The sequence below is a fragment of the Chinchilla lanigera genome, unplaced genomic scaffold (genome assembly GCF_000276665.1).
Source record: "Chinchilla lanigera isolate Chin_1 unplaced genomic scaffold, ChiLan1.0 scaffold00026, whole genome shotgun sequence".
NCBI classification, from domain to species: domain Eukaryota; kingdom Metazoa; phylum Chordata; class Mammalia; order Rodentia; family Chinchillidae; genus Chinchilla; species Chinchilla lanigera.
The window spans coordinates 3,051,548-3,064,543 of NW_004955427.1; the positions used below are offsets into that span (position 1 = coordinate 3,051,548).

The window sequence follows — 12,996 nt, forward strand, 5'->3', positions numbered from 1 at the left end:
ATATTACTAAAATATTTACATATTTTCTTTTAAAAATTGGATTACAAACTGAGTAGTAATTTTTTTACTTTCCACAGACAGAATTTATATTTTACTTAGAGTATAAACCTATTATATGCTATCTCTAAAAAATAAAACCAGACAACAGAATTCTCCCAATCTGATTTTTTTTATATTTAAAACCTCTGCAGTTATTAAGTTTATTACTATCATCCAGGACTCAGACATTCAGTATTCCTCCTGAAATTACATAAACAAATGCAAATGGAAAGAATCCAAGTCAAAATTAATAACAAAACAGCAATCCATCACAAAAGCATGTAGAATTACAAGAACCCTATTTTAAAACACTGGCACTTTAACAGTGATAATCTCAAAGCCCACAAAACTGCCAAATTTTCCCTAAACTGCTAAGCAGATAAACATGACTCTGAGTTTTGTAAAAAAAAAAAAAACTCAAATAAATTGGGTAATTCCTACCAAGATGTGAAGCTCATATTTTTTGCTCATGTCTAAAGGGGAAACCCTAATATAGACAATCTACCCTTTTCTAATTTGTGGCATAATTTTAAAAGCTGACCCAATTAATTAAAAATACTTTTACTGGAGTCAAATTTCCTGAGCGGTTTGTAAATGGGTAAAGGCATATATAGCCAACACTTTCACTGCCTTCACTGCAAATAATGCCAACAAAAAATCTGAGTCTTGTATGTTAAGCTCACGCTTTTGGGGATACATTCTCGGGCCTCCTCTAATGTGGGAACTGCACAATGTAACTGCCATTACACGGTAATGGGAGTTAAAGAGTCCTCATGTACAGATCAGAACATATTTTTTCTATTAGTCCTTCAAGGACAGACTTCCAGATTGCTTGATTGTAATGACCCCATGCTATGTACAGAACTGGTTCCTCTTTACAAAGGGGTATGCGAAACACATTATCAACTGAGGGAGATTTTGGAGTTTTATGGATGAAAATGTTCTCAATTTGACTTTTATTACACCCATCACGATATGCAGGGTGAGCAGACAGAAGCTTTGCATCCACTAACTATATGAAAAGATAAACACTAATAATTCACGTGATCCAAAATGGGCAAAAGCAAAAGACTAGCTTCCCTTCAAAAAAAAAATTTCAGACCTATGAAAAGGAGAATACTAATAAAAAAATATTGTATTTACTTAGAAGCATTCAGAATGTCAACAAAACAGTTGCAACTTTGTTTTGCAATTACAGAGTGGCATTCAATTCAGTAATAGAGATAAGCTGCATCAGAGACAACTGAAGATGAAAAACTACCCTCCCCACAGATAACTAATTTCTGCTGTGCACCAACAAGAGCCTGCTATAAATTTCCACGCTAATTTACAACCCCATACTGTACCAGGCAACACTAGTGGCTACTGAAAATACTACCAGGACAGGGCTATCCAGAGACACATTTGGTAGGGTGTTAACGATACAAAAACAAGGCACTGTACAGTTTAAAAGCAAATCTTACACAGGCTTACATTTCAATTTTTTCTTCAAAAGGTGTGAGCTGTGTACAGGAGGGTTAAAGGCTTTACAGACAAGAAAAAAAACTGCGCTAGAACCACCTTCATCATCATCATCGTCTGCCCCTTCCTCTTCATCTCATCTTCCTCTCCCTTCTTTTACTTGCTTTTTTCAGCCCTGACAGCTCCCTTTTTCGCAGCATCAGGTTTTCCTTTAGTTCAGCAGGCAGCGATGTCCTTTTCGTACTTCTGCTTCAGCCTGGAGGCCTTTTTCTCATCTACTGCAGTGCTATTCCACATTTCCCCCAGTCTCTTTGGAACATCACCAATGCAGAGGCCAACGTGCTCAGAACAGAACAAGGAGAAGGCCAAAGGAGGCCTCCTGAGCGCACTGGGATCCTTGAACTTCTTGCTTCCCCTTTAGCAGGAGGAGAAGTTCTCATTTCTCTTTCATAACGAGCCTTGCCCGCCTTTGCCACGTCTTCAGATTTTCCTTTCCCTTTAGCAGACATGGTCTTCCACCTCTCTGAGCACTGCTTAGAACACCCTGAGAGGTGAACGGAGCATCTGGCTGCTTCTTGTGCTCCTCGCGGCAGGTCTGCACAAGGAATGCACACGATGACATTCTGGCTCTCGGCTTCTTAGGGTCTCCTCCGCCCACGTCCTCTTGTTCCCCTCAGCGAGGCACAGAGTCGCCCAGGGCCTGGCCCCGCTCACTTGCCCCGGCGCTGTCCCCATGGAGCTCGACGCACTGCAAGGGCTGTGAGAGCCTCCCGATCTGATTTTGAGTAAGACTTCCTGACATACATATTTTCAAATGCAATAGGTCACTCATGTATAGCTCTATTTATTTTCTTTAGAAGCCACTTTGAAGATACCAAAGTATAGTACAACAACTCTTGATAATCTCCTACCTCTTTTGTCTGTAACTCACTATTATTTGTCTATTTGTTTTCCTGAGAAACTATTTTGTAGACAATAATATGTAAAATGATAACCATTGATAATTTCCTACCATTTTGTCTGTAATTTGCTAAGTCCCCCCTATTATTATGTTATCCTTCTTTTATTCTTTAAAATAAAAAAAATAAAAAAATAAATATTTTCAAATGATCACAAATCAGAAGGTTGAAATGGTGTAACTTTAATTTAAACATAAAAAAAACTTTAAGCAAACTTTGCTTATATGCAGAATCAAATTATTTAAATTGTTTTTATATGTTTTTATTTTAAAGAGAAAATAATAACAACCAAGACAAAAACAAAACAACACAAAAACAATAAAAATGATACAGAATTTTAAGAAGCCCCCTGGGCCATGCCCTGGATGCAAAGGAGACCACTGGAGATCGGTCTGCCCTCTGAAGGGGAGGCCCCAGAGCTCAAACCCATCCTACCAGTTAGTCCAGCAGGAATGAGAGGGCCCGGGGCATACTCTGCCTCCTCCCTCTGGCCAGACCGTCATCTCCATCGAGGAGTCCTGGGTAATCGTGACTATGGAGGAACAAGAAAACAGCCTGTTGCTAGACACAGGTGCAAGTCTCTTGGTCCTTCTTTTCAATACTGGCCAAGGTGTGAAGGACCAAGAGACTTGCAGTGAAAGGAGTCACTGGTGAGGAGGTAATCCGCTATTTTTCACAACCCTTAGGCTGTAATGACTTGTTAGATCTTTCTTACGTATGTTCGTCTTCCTGAGAAACCACTTTGAAGATACCACCATGTAGAGAAGCCACTTTGAAGATATCAATATGTAATACAACAACCATTGTTAATTCCCTACCACTTTGTTTGTAACTCTGTATTGTCTGTGATATGTTGTAAAATGTTGTATGTCTGTTAATGTTTCCCTCCTTTTATCTTTAAAATAAAAAAAAAAAGATACCACCATGTATTACAGCAGCCACTGATAATTTCCTACTAGTCTGTCCATAACTCTGTAATGTTTGTATTGTTCCTATGCTATTTCATAAATGGATGTATGTTTATTACTATGTGTTTCCTACAACAACCACTGAGAACAGTCAATGAATATTCAACTGGTCACTCATGTAGAGCTCTATTTTCTTTAGAAACCACTTTGAAGATACCCAAGTATAGTACAACAACCATTGATAATAACCTACCACTTTTGTCTGTAGCTCACTATTATTTGTCTATTTGTTTTCCTGAGAAACTATCTTATAGATAACAATATGTAAAACAACAACCATTGATAATTTCCTACCACTTTGTCTGTAATTCGGTAAGCCCCCTTATTACTATGTTATTCTTCTTTTACTCTTTAAAATAAAAAATAAAATAAAATAAAAATAAAGATCCAAAAGCAGTACAGAGGGCTGGGGATATAGCTCAGTAGCACAGTGCCCACCGGGCAAGTGCAAGGTCCTAAGTTCAGTCCCCAGTAAGAAAAAAAAAAAGCCATAAATAAAGCTACTATATGTGAATTACACAGCTATACACCAGAAAATTCAATAAACTCTAACAAGCTAGTAGAAGTAAGTGAATTTAACAAGGTCCCTAAATACAAGGTCAATACAGTCACCCCCCCATCTGTGAGTTCTATATCCATAAATTTAGTCATTCACAAATAAAAAATATATAAAAATTGCGTCAAAAAAAAATGATACAGAATTTCAAAACAAGGTGACAGGAAGTTAACAATGGTGATTATATTATATATTGTTATCTTCAACAAAGTTCCTCAGGCAGAAAGGTAATGATATTAAAAGAAAACGTAACTTCACAAATGTAAGAAGTACAACAGAAATGGTAAGTATGTGAATAAATAAAATATTTTCATTTGGAATTCTTGAAAATACAGTGTGTGTGTGTGTGTGTGTGTGTGTGTGTGTGTTTGGTTTGTTTTTTTTTTTGGTACTGGTAATCGAACTCATGACCTCGAGCTTGGCCGGCAGGTGCTGTGCCACTCAACTATCTCCCTGACTACAGTATATATTTTAAAAAGTAAAAAATGTAATACTGTCTGGAGTGATATTCAATTGTGCTGATTTAATACACTGGCACTGCATCGTAAGAAGAGTAAAAAGCCTTTGTCTTACTCTCTGTTAATACACTGTGCCTGGGCCGTTCATAAATAAAGGGCTATAGCTCACAGTGAAGGAGGCTTGAGATTGAACGAGCACAGCCCCAGCAACCACTGGACTGCAGGAAGGGCCTCCCGGAAGAAAGGCACACAGCCAACGCAAGGACAGGAGGCTCGGGACGCACCTTCCCTCAGTTACAACTTGTGCTCATGTTAGCTAATCCAGCCCCATGAGAACAAGAACTCACTCCCTAGAGGAAAGTATTCATCCTAAAAGGCCCCACCACCTATCAACAGTGTTACACTGGGGACCAGACCCCAAACAAGAGCTGTGGTGATGACGTACATTCAAATCATAGCAGCCTGACAGAGTAAAAGTGTTATTTTACCTCCATACCAGGGGTAAAGTATTAATTCTTAGTACATATATTGTTATCCTTAGAACTTAGAAAGTACATGTATTGTTCTCCTTAGAACTAACAGACATATGTATAATAACCCAAGAGATGTATTAAAATTGAGCACTCACAGTAGAACAGAATGCTAAATACTAAAATTTTAAATACTGCAAGAAAGATGGAAGAGGAATAAGAAGAAAATGGAAACAAATAATAAAATGATGCACCTGTATTCAAACACAGCAAAAGAACACAGTATGTGTTAACATATCATGTCTAACCTATCACTAACCTATGATGTCTAAATACAGCATGAACATAGCATTCATATGTACTCTGACTAAAGTTACTGTATTGGCCATTAATTCTCATGAATTAAACTAGAACTCTATAACAGAAAGTATAAGAAAAGTCCTCAAACACATGGAAACAAAACTAACTTTTTTCCTAGTACTGCAGAAGAGTAAATCTGGACCTCATTGATAAAAATCAGTAAGAATGAATCACAGCAGGCAGAAAATAACATCGATCTGGCCGTACATCTCCATCAGAGCTACTGCGTAACAAGAGCACTGTCCGTGAGGAATAACATTTTGAAAGGGATCTTTACGTGAGCTGTGGTGCTCAATACTGAGCTCAACCTACTCAGTAAACCTTACTATAAACTGGTGCTAATCAAAATCTCCAAAACACCGTAATCCGGGGCTGGGGATTTAGCTCAGTGGCACAGCGCCTGCCTGGCAAGTGCAAGGTCATGAGTTCGATTCCTGGTACCAGAAAAAAAAACAAACAAAAAAAAAAACACCATAATCCCAAATACTAAAGTCCCAAAAGACTAAAATTCATAAAGTCTGGAAAATCACAACTGTGAAAGATTAAAATCCCAAATGATAAAAACTTAGTATCTAAAAATCTCAAAAGCCACAATTCTAATGGAAAACAAGGACTACAAAATGGATAGAAAATAAAATTCTCTGGAAGGAACTGGCCATTCAATGATTAACAATAAAAACTCTATTGAAAAACACATCATTTAGGGGCCGGGGATATAGCTCAGCAGCACAAGCACCTGCTCGGCAAGCTCAAGGTCCTGAGTTCGATTCCCAGTACCAAAAAAAACAACAAAACAAAAAACAAAAAAAAGAAAAACACATCATTTGGCTGGGAGTGGTAGTAGACACCTACAATCCCAGCTCTTCGAGGCTAAGGCAGTAGGACTGCCACAAGTTTGAGGTCAGCCTGAGCTCACAGTGAGTTCAGGGCCAGACTGAACTACATAGCAAGATTTTGTCTCAAAAAATTTTAGCCAGGTGTGGTGGCACACGCCTGTAAATGCAGCACTCAGGAAGCTAAAGCAGGAGGATCATTGTTAATTTGAGACCAGCCTGGGCTACAAAGGCCAGCCTGAACTGCAATGCGAGACACTGTCTCAAAAAGGCAACAAAAAAAAAATTTTAAAACTCACATCATTTATCCACACTGACATTCCTTTCAACTGATAAAATTCCAACATCTTTTTAATGAATTAAAGCCACATTTGCCTGAAGAAGCCACCAAACTGACTGACTGATGGTAAAGTAATGATATGCAGTAGAATAAGAACGCAGGCAACTATGTTATTGTTTCAGCACCTTTATTCTTTCAGCCAGACTGGGTCTACAGGGCTGATATACAGAATATATAAAGAACTCAAAAAAATTAGACTCACAAAATAAAAGACCCAATCAAAAAATGCACAACTGAAATGAGTAGACACTTCTCAGAACAATAAATATAAATAGCCATAAATACATGAAAAAGTGTTCACCATCTCTGGCACACTAGAAAAATGCAAACTGAAACAACACTGAGAGTCCCTCTTACTCCAGAATGAATGGCTGTCATCAAGAAATCAAGTAACAACAAAGGCCGGCGAGGGAGCAGAGAGAGAGCAACCCTTTTACACTGTAGCTGGGAATATAAATTGGTACAACCACTATGGAAACTCTTCAAGGAATTGCATTTAACCCAGCTATTCCCCTGCTAGGTATCTTCCCAAAGAGTTGAAGACATCTCATTACAGTAATACATGCATAGGGTTTACTGAAACACAGTACCTAACAGCCAAATACTGGAAGTGGTCTGCATGTCCATCAACAGAAGAATGCATGAAGAAAATACGGCATTTGCCCATAAAGGATTATTATGCTGCCATACAGAAGGATACACATAAGTCATTTGTAGGAAAACAGATGTACATTAAAACCATAATGTGAAAGGAAATAAATCAGACACACAAGCTTAAATATCACACAGTTGGGGCCAGGGACATAGTTCAGCGGCACGGCGCATGCCTGGCAAGCGCAAGGTCCTGAGTTCAATTCCCAGTTCCTAAAAAATAAAATAAAATTAAATAAATAAATAAATATCACATGGTTTCTCTTTTATGAAAAACCCAAAATATATATAAAGAAAAAAGAAAAGGGAAGACTAAAAGATGGGAAGGCAGGGAGAAGAAGTAAAGAAAATTAAGGTGTGTTCTACACATGTACCAACCCCTCCACAATGAATGTAATCAGCATGTACTACAAATATGTACTTATAAAAATGAAAATTTTCAAAAAATAAAAAATTTTGACCTACATATGAGTATATACAGGATAAGTTTCTGAATTTATAAAACTATACAGAAGTATAGCATATAAAATGGAAAGATTTAATAGGAAATATTCATGTTGAAGTACACTCCATCATGAAAGAAATTTTAAAAGAACATCACACATAGAAAATTAATATGAATGTACTCTCTATAAACAGCCAGGCCCTAAAAGAAAAAGAAAAACAGATATTCATCATAATGTAAGACTTCAAAATATAGTTACTACAAGGCCAGCCTGAACTGCATGGGGAGACCTTGTCTCAAGAGACAAAACAAAGTTACTAATAGTAAGACCAGGCCAGCTCTCATGTGCTAGCTCCATGCAGTTGCCCACAGTCTACTTCTGTGATACACATCCAGTTTTAACATTTTAATGTGAGAGTTTCCTCTCCCAAAATTCTCCACATTTTAAATTTGCTGCACTATGTATCAGGCCTTTGTATCACACCCAACACCAGGATATGAACCGTGCAGACCTAGCGGAGACTCACTGACTTCACGAACACACACGACCACAGCTGACTCTGTGTACAGGAACTACATGTAAACATAAACACAAACCTCTCTCAGTGCGTGGAAGATACCCTTCTGTACAGCTGTATCTGTGAGAGAAAATTCTCAAGATGCAGGCTGTTCCGCCAACTGCCCATGCCCTGGTAACCTATCGGTTTCTGAACAATCTTAGCAAAAGACGGTTACAGAGCCAGTCATACACAATTACGAACCATAACTACCTTTCTCGTTTTGACCTGTTTATGTATATCGCTCATCCGCTCATAAACGTGCAACTGTCGTTAGTTTACCTGAGAGTTTATGCTTGCAAAAACTGTATTATCTATTTTATTGTCTAAAGGGGCCTACAAACTTTTTATTCCTAAAATAATTGCCTTTAAAATGTAAATAAATGTATTTTCAAGAATTCGTATCTTTTCCAAAATTAAGTGTTTGGGATCTCTAGCCTTTAGGGTTTGGAGCTCGCGAGACTGCGATATCCAGGATTCCATTCAGTACTGCGTCCTTGAGGGCTGCGCCCCAAACCGCTGTAACTGCACCTGCTGCCATCCGGCTTTCTTGCCCACGGATGCAGCACAGGAAAATGACGCGGTGCAGTTCTTAAGGGCCTCAGGAACTCTGGAATGGAGAAAGAGCACTGGCTTCAACTTACACCGCCAGGGGCCTGAGCCCTGCAGAGAGAATCGGCCTGTGCCTTCGAACCTTGAAGCCAGGCACTGACTTCCCCTTGCTGGCTGTGCAAGTCCCAGGTGGCAGCTGCTTCCAATCACAGGCTGTCTCAGCCACACTAAGCATGTGTTCTTTAGTACAGCCACCTTCATCAGTAGTCTAACCTGGATCTTTTGGGTAACTTGCTGCTTCCCTCCATGTTTTCCTGTTACGGGGACAGTTTCCCTCCTTAAGCCTCACGAACCAACCTCTGTTCACCTCAACTTTATTCTGTAGCACCCTTAACCTTTCTCAGCTTCACAGAACTGAGGAAAGTGAGGGATTTGGTTTGCATTAGACCTTGCCTTAAGAAGATGTTATAGCTGGTCTCTTCAACTTAAACAACTAAAACTTTCTCCATATCAGCTACAAGGCTATCTCACTTCCTCATCATTCACGTGTTACTGAAATAACACTTTTTTTCCTAAGGCAAGGTCTCACTTTGTGGTGCAGGTTGGCCCTGAACTATGCAGCCTAGGCTGGCCTCAAACTCTCTGCTATCCTCCTGCCTCAGCCTCCCAAGTGCTAGGATTACAAGCACGTGCCACCACGCCGGGCTCACTAACACTTTTCTCTAAAAATATTTCCTTTGCATTGACAATATGGCTAAATATCTGGCACAAGATACCTAGCTTTTGGCCAGTCTCAGCTTTCAAAATGTTTTTCCCACTAAGCTCACTTATTTCTAGCTTTTAAACTAGTACAACCACTAAAGAAATCAGTATGCAGATTCCTTCAAAAACTAAAACTAGAAATTCCATTGGATCCATCTATTTCCCTTCTTGGTATCTTCCTAAAAGATATAAAGAATCATATTATAGTGATGCATGCATATCTATGTTTACAGCAGTACAATTCACAATAGCTAACCTTGAAAGTGGCCTATATGGATATAGAAAATGTGGTATTTACACAACATGGAGTACTAATCTGCCATAAAGAAAGATAAATGAGTAATTTGAGAAAAACGGATGTACCTGGAGACCATGCTCTAAGTGAAATAAATTTAGACACACACAAGCTTAAATGTCACACTGTTTCTTGTCTATGAGAAACCCACAAGGGGCTGGGGATTTAGCTCAGCGGCAAAAGCGCCTGCCTGGCAAGCGCAAGGTCGTGAGTTCGGTTCCCGGTACCAGAGAAAAACCAAAAAAAAAAAGAAACCCACAGTAAAAATAAAGCCCAAAATAAGTTAGGTGATAGGAACTAAGGAGACAGATTATTCTCAAAGGAGAAAGGGATGAAGAGATGGAGAGAAGGGGGAGGGGACTAAAAAAACAAGAAGCGCTGTATACGTGGACCAACTCCCCATGAGGAATGTAATCACTATGTACTGCAAACATGTTCTAATAAAGTTAAGTACAATGTTAAAATATTTTAAAAATAAAATTTATTTTTAAAAGGGAAAAATTTAGACCCTGCACAAAAGATATTCAATGGCCAATCAACATATGAAAATGTTTTAACAACAGTAGTCACTGAAGAAATGCACATTACAATCAAACCAAATGCCAGGCGTGTAATCTCAGCACTTGGGAGGCTGACGCAGGAGGATTAGGATAGCCTGAATTATTGAGCAAGACTGTCGCTAAAAAAAGGAAGGGTGTGGTAGTAGATGCCTGTAATCCCAGCACTCAAGAGGCTGAGGCAAGGGGATCACAACAAGGTTGAGATTCCCTGAACTATATACTGAGTTTAAGGCCTACCTAAACTATATGGCAGGACCCTGTCTCAAAAAGAAAACAAAGTGAGCCTGCTGCAGATAGGACAGCCTCACTCAGAAGGCCCACAAACTGCTCTCACCAGGGTTCGCATGTGGGCCCTCCCTGCATGTGCCCAGCACAGAGTGAGGTCCTGGAGCAGGCACTTCACGAGGTATTGGCACCGCGGTTCGGGTCTCGGTTTTACTTGCACCCAGACCTCCTGGAGGTGAGACACAGGAAGTCTGTGATTGCTGTCGTGGGGCCCGCATCTGGCTCCTGTGCGCGTCCGGAACTGACTGGAGACACAGAATCAGATAGGCCGCGACCTGCTGACACCACGGTTCCCAGCCAAATGCCACCCAGAGAAGTAGGTTTTGCCATCTACTTCCTGGGGGCAAAGCAGGTGACCCATGACCCTGCTGCCATTACAGTCTGAGTCTCCACCCTCCATGCACCCCATGCAGATAGGAGATCCTCACTCAGAAGGCTCACGAACTGCTATCGCCGGGGTTTGTGTGTGGGCCCTCCCTGGGCGTGCCCAGCACCAAGTGAGGTACTGGAGCAGGCACTTCATGAGATGCTGGCACCGTGGTTCAGGTCTGAGCTTTACTTGCACCCAGACCTCCTGGAGGTCACAGACACAGGAAGTCTGTGATCGATATCGGTGTGACCCACGCCTGGCTCCTGTGTGCATCCTGAGCTGCCTGGACACAGAATCACGTGGTCCACAAACTGCTGACCCTGCAGTTCATGTCTGAGTTTTGCCTGTATGCTGAACTGCCTGGGGACATAGGACCACTGGTCCAGGATTGTACCACCAGTGCAACCCAATTCTGGGTCATACATGTGCCCTGAACTGTAAGGGGACACTGGATCAGATGGTCTGCCATCAGCTGACACCACAGTCCATGTCTGAGACCTGGGAGAACTAGATACACTTCACCATCTGCAGGAAATCTCCAGACTAAACAGTGCATCTCAGCAGACACTGAGAGGCAAACCTGACCACCAGGGAAACTAGGGACACTAGCGGCCTTTGCTGAGCTGGCAGGGAAGAGGGAAACTGAGCTTTCTGGATCCGATATCAAACAGGACATGATGAAGGACAAAAACACAATCTCAGAGCTGCACCCCACTCAGAACAAGTGCAGGAGACATAGACATAGGAGAACCTAGTAAACACACTCCTGAAACTGCTGAAATGATTGCAATGGAAGTAAAGAAACAACTCCATCAGGCCATAGAACACATCAGATCACAAATAATCTCTCAGGCAAAAAAATGAAATGACAATAATAATGAAAGAACTGCTTAGCACATCTCAAGAAGAAACATATAAAAAAATAGAAGAACATAGGCAAGGGACAGAAACATTAAATGAAAAATATAGAAATGAATGAGAACGCACAAAGCAGACTCAAAGAGACATCCAGGAAATCAAAGCTTCCACTGAAAGCTGCCAAAACTGCTTGAATGAAGCTGAAGATAGAATTTCAGATTTTGAAGAGAGTATGGCAGCTAGGGATTGTGAAAGAAAGGATCTCAAAATCAACAAGGAACCAGGAAAAATCAATTCAACAGCTGCAAGACGAGGCAAAGAGGAATAATGTACAACTAATAGGAGTCAATGAAACAGCAGGAGGCAACACAAATGACAAAGAAGAATATCTGCAGAAATAATAGCAGAAAATTTCCCAAGCATGGAAACAAAACCTGATATACAGGTAAATGAGGCATATAAACTCCAACTAACCATAACCAAAATAAAACTACACGCAGAGAGATAATAGTCAAGATCCCAGATCTCCAGCAAAAGAACAGAATATTAAAAGCTGCTAGCAAAAAGAAACAGATTACCTATAAAGGAAAGTCCATCAGAATCACGGCAGACTTCTCAACACAAACCATCCAGTCGAGAAGAGCTTGGAGCAAAGTATTATAGGTCCTGAGACAGAACAGCTTCCACCCAGGACTGATGTACCCTCCCAAACTATCCTTCAAGTTCAACAGAAAAATAAAATATTTCCACGACAAAGAACAACTGAAGAACTTCATGAGTGCCATACCATCGTTGCATAGAGCACTAAAAGATATTCTAGACAGAGAAAAAAATGACCGCAATTTCAAGAACAACAATAGAAAGGAACCCTCAAGCAGAGCAAGCAATTAAACAGGCAGAAAAAGTAGGAAACCAACAGCAAATAAATAACATGACATGATAAGTCAACACATATCAGTTATAACCATAAATGTAAATGGCCTCAATTCACCAGTCAAAAGAAACAGACCGGCAGAGTGGATTAAAAAACAAAATCCAACGATATGCTTATACAAGAAACACATTTTACTCAAAAGGAAATCCACAGACTGAAAGTCAAAGGATGGAAAACAATCCTCTATGCAACAGGAACCCAGAAAAAAAGCAGGTGTAGCTATTCTGTTTGCAGACAATGTAAACTTCAAACCGACAACAATCAAAAAAGATAAAGAAGGTCA

The 12,996-nt window shown here is 40.1% G+C and overlaps 1 protein-coding gene and 1 pseudogene across 7 annotated transcripts in view; both read right to left on the reverse strand.

Annotated features, from left to right (window-relative positions):
• Positions 1–12,996, reverse strand: part of Senp7 (SUMO1/sentrin specific peptidase 7) — a 166,774-nt gene that overhangs the window by 126,389 nt on the left and 27,389 nt on the right. The window lies entirely within an intron of this gene.
• LOC102008440 lies at positions 1,373–9,785 on the reverse strand (annotated as a pseudogene).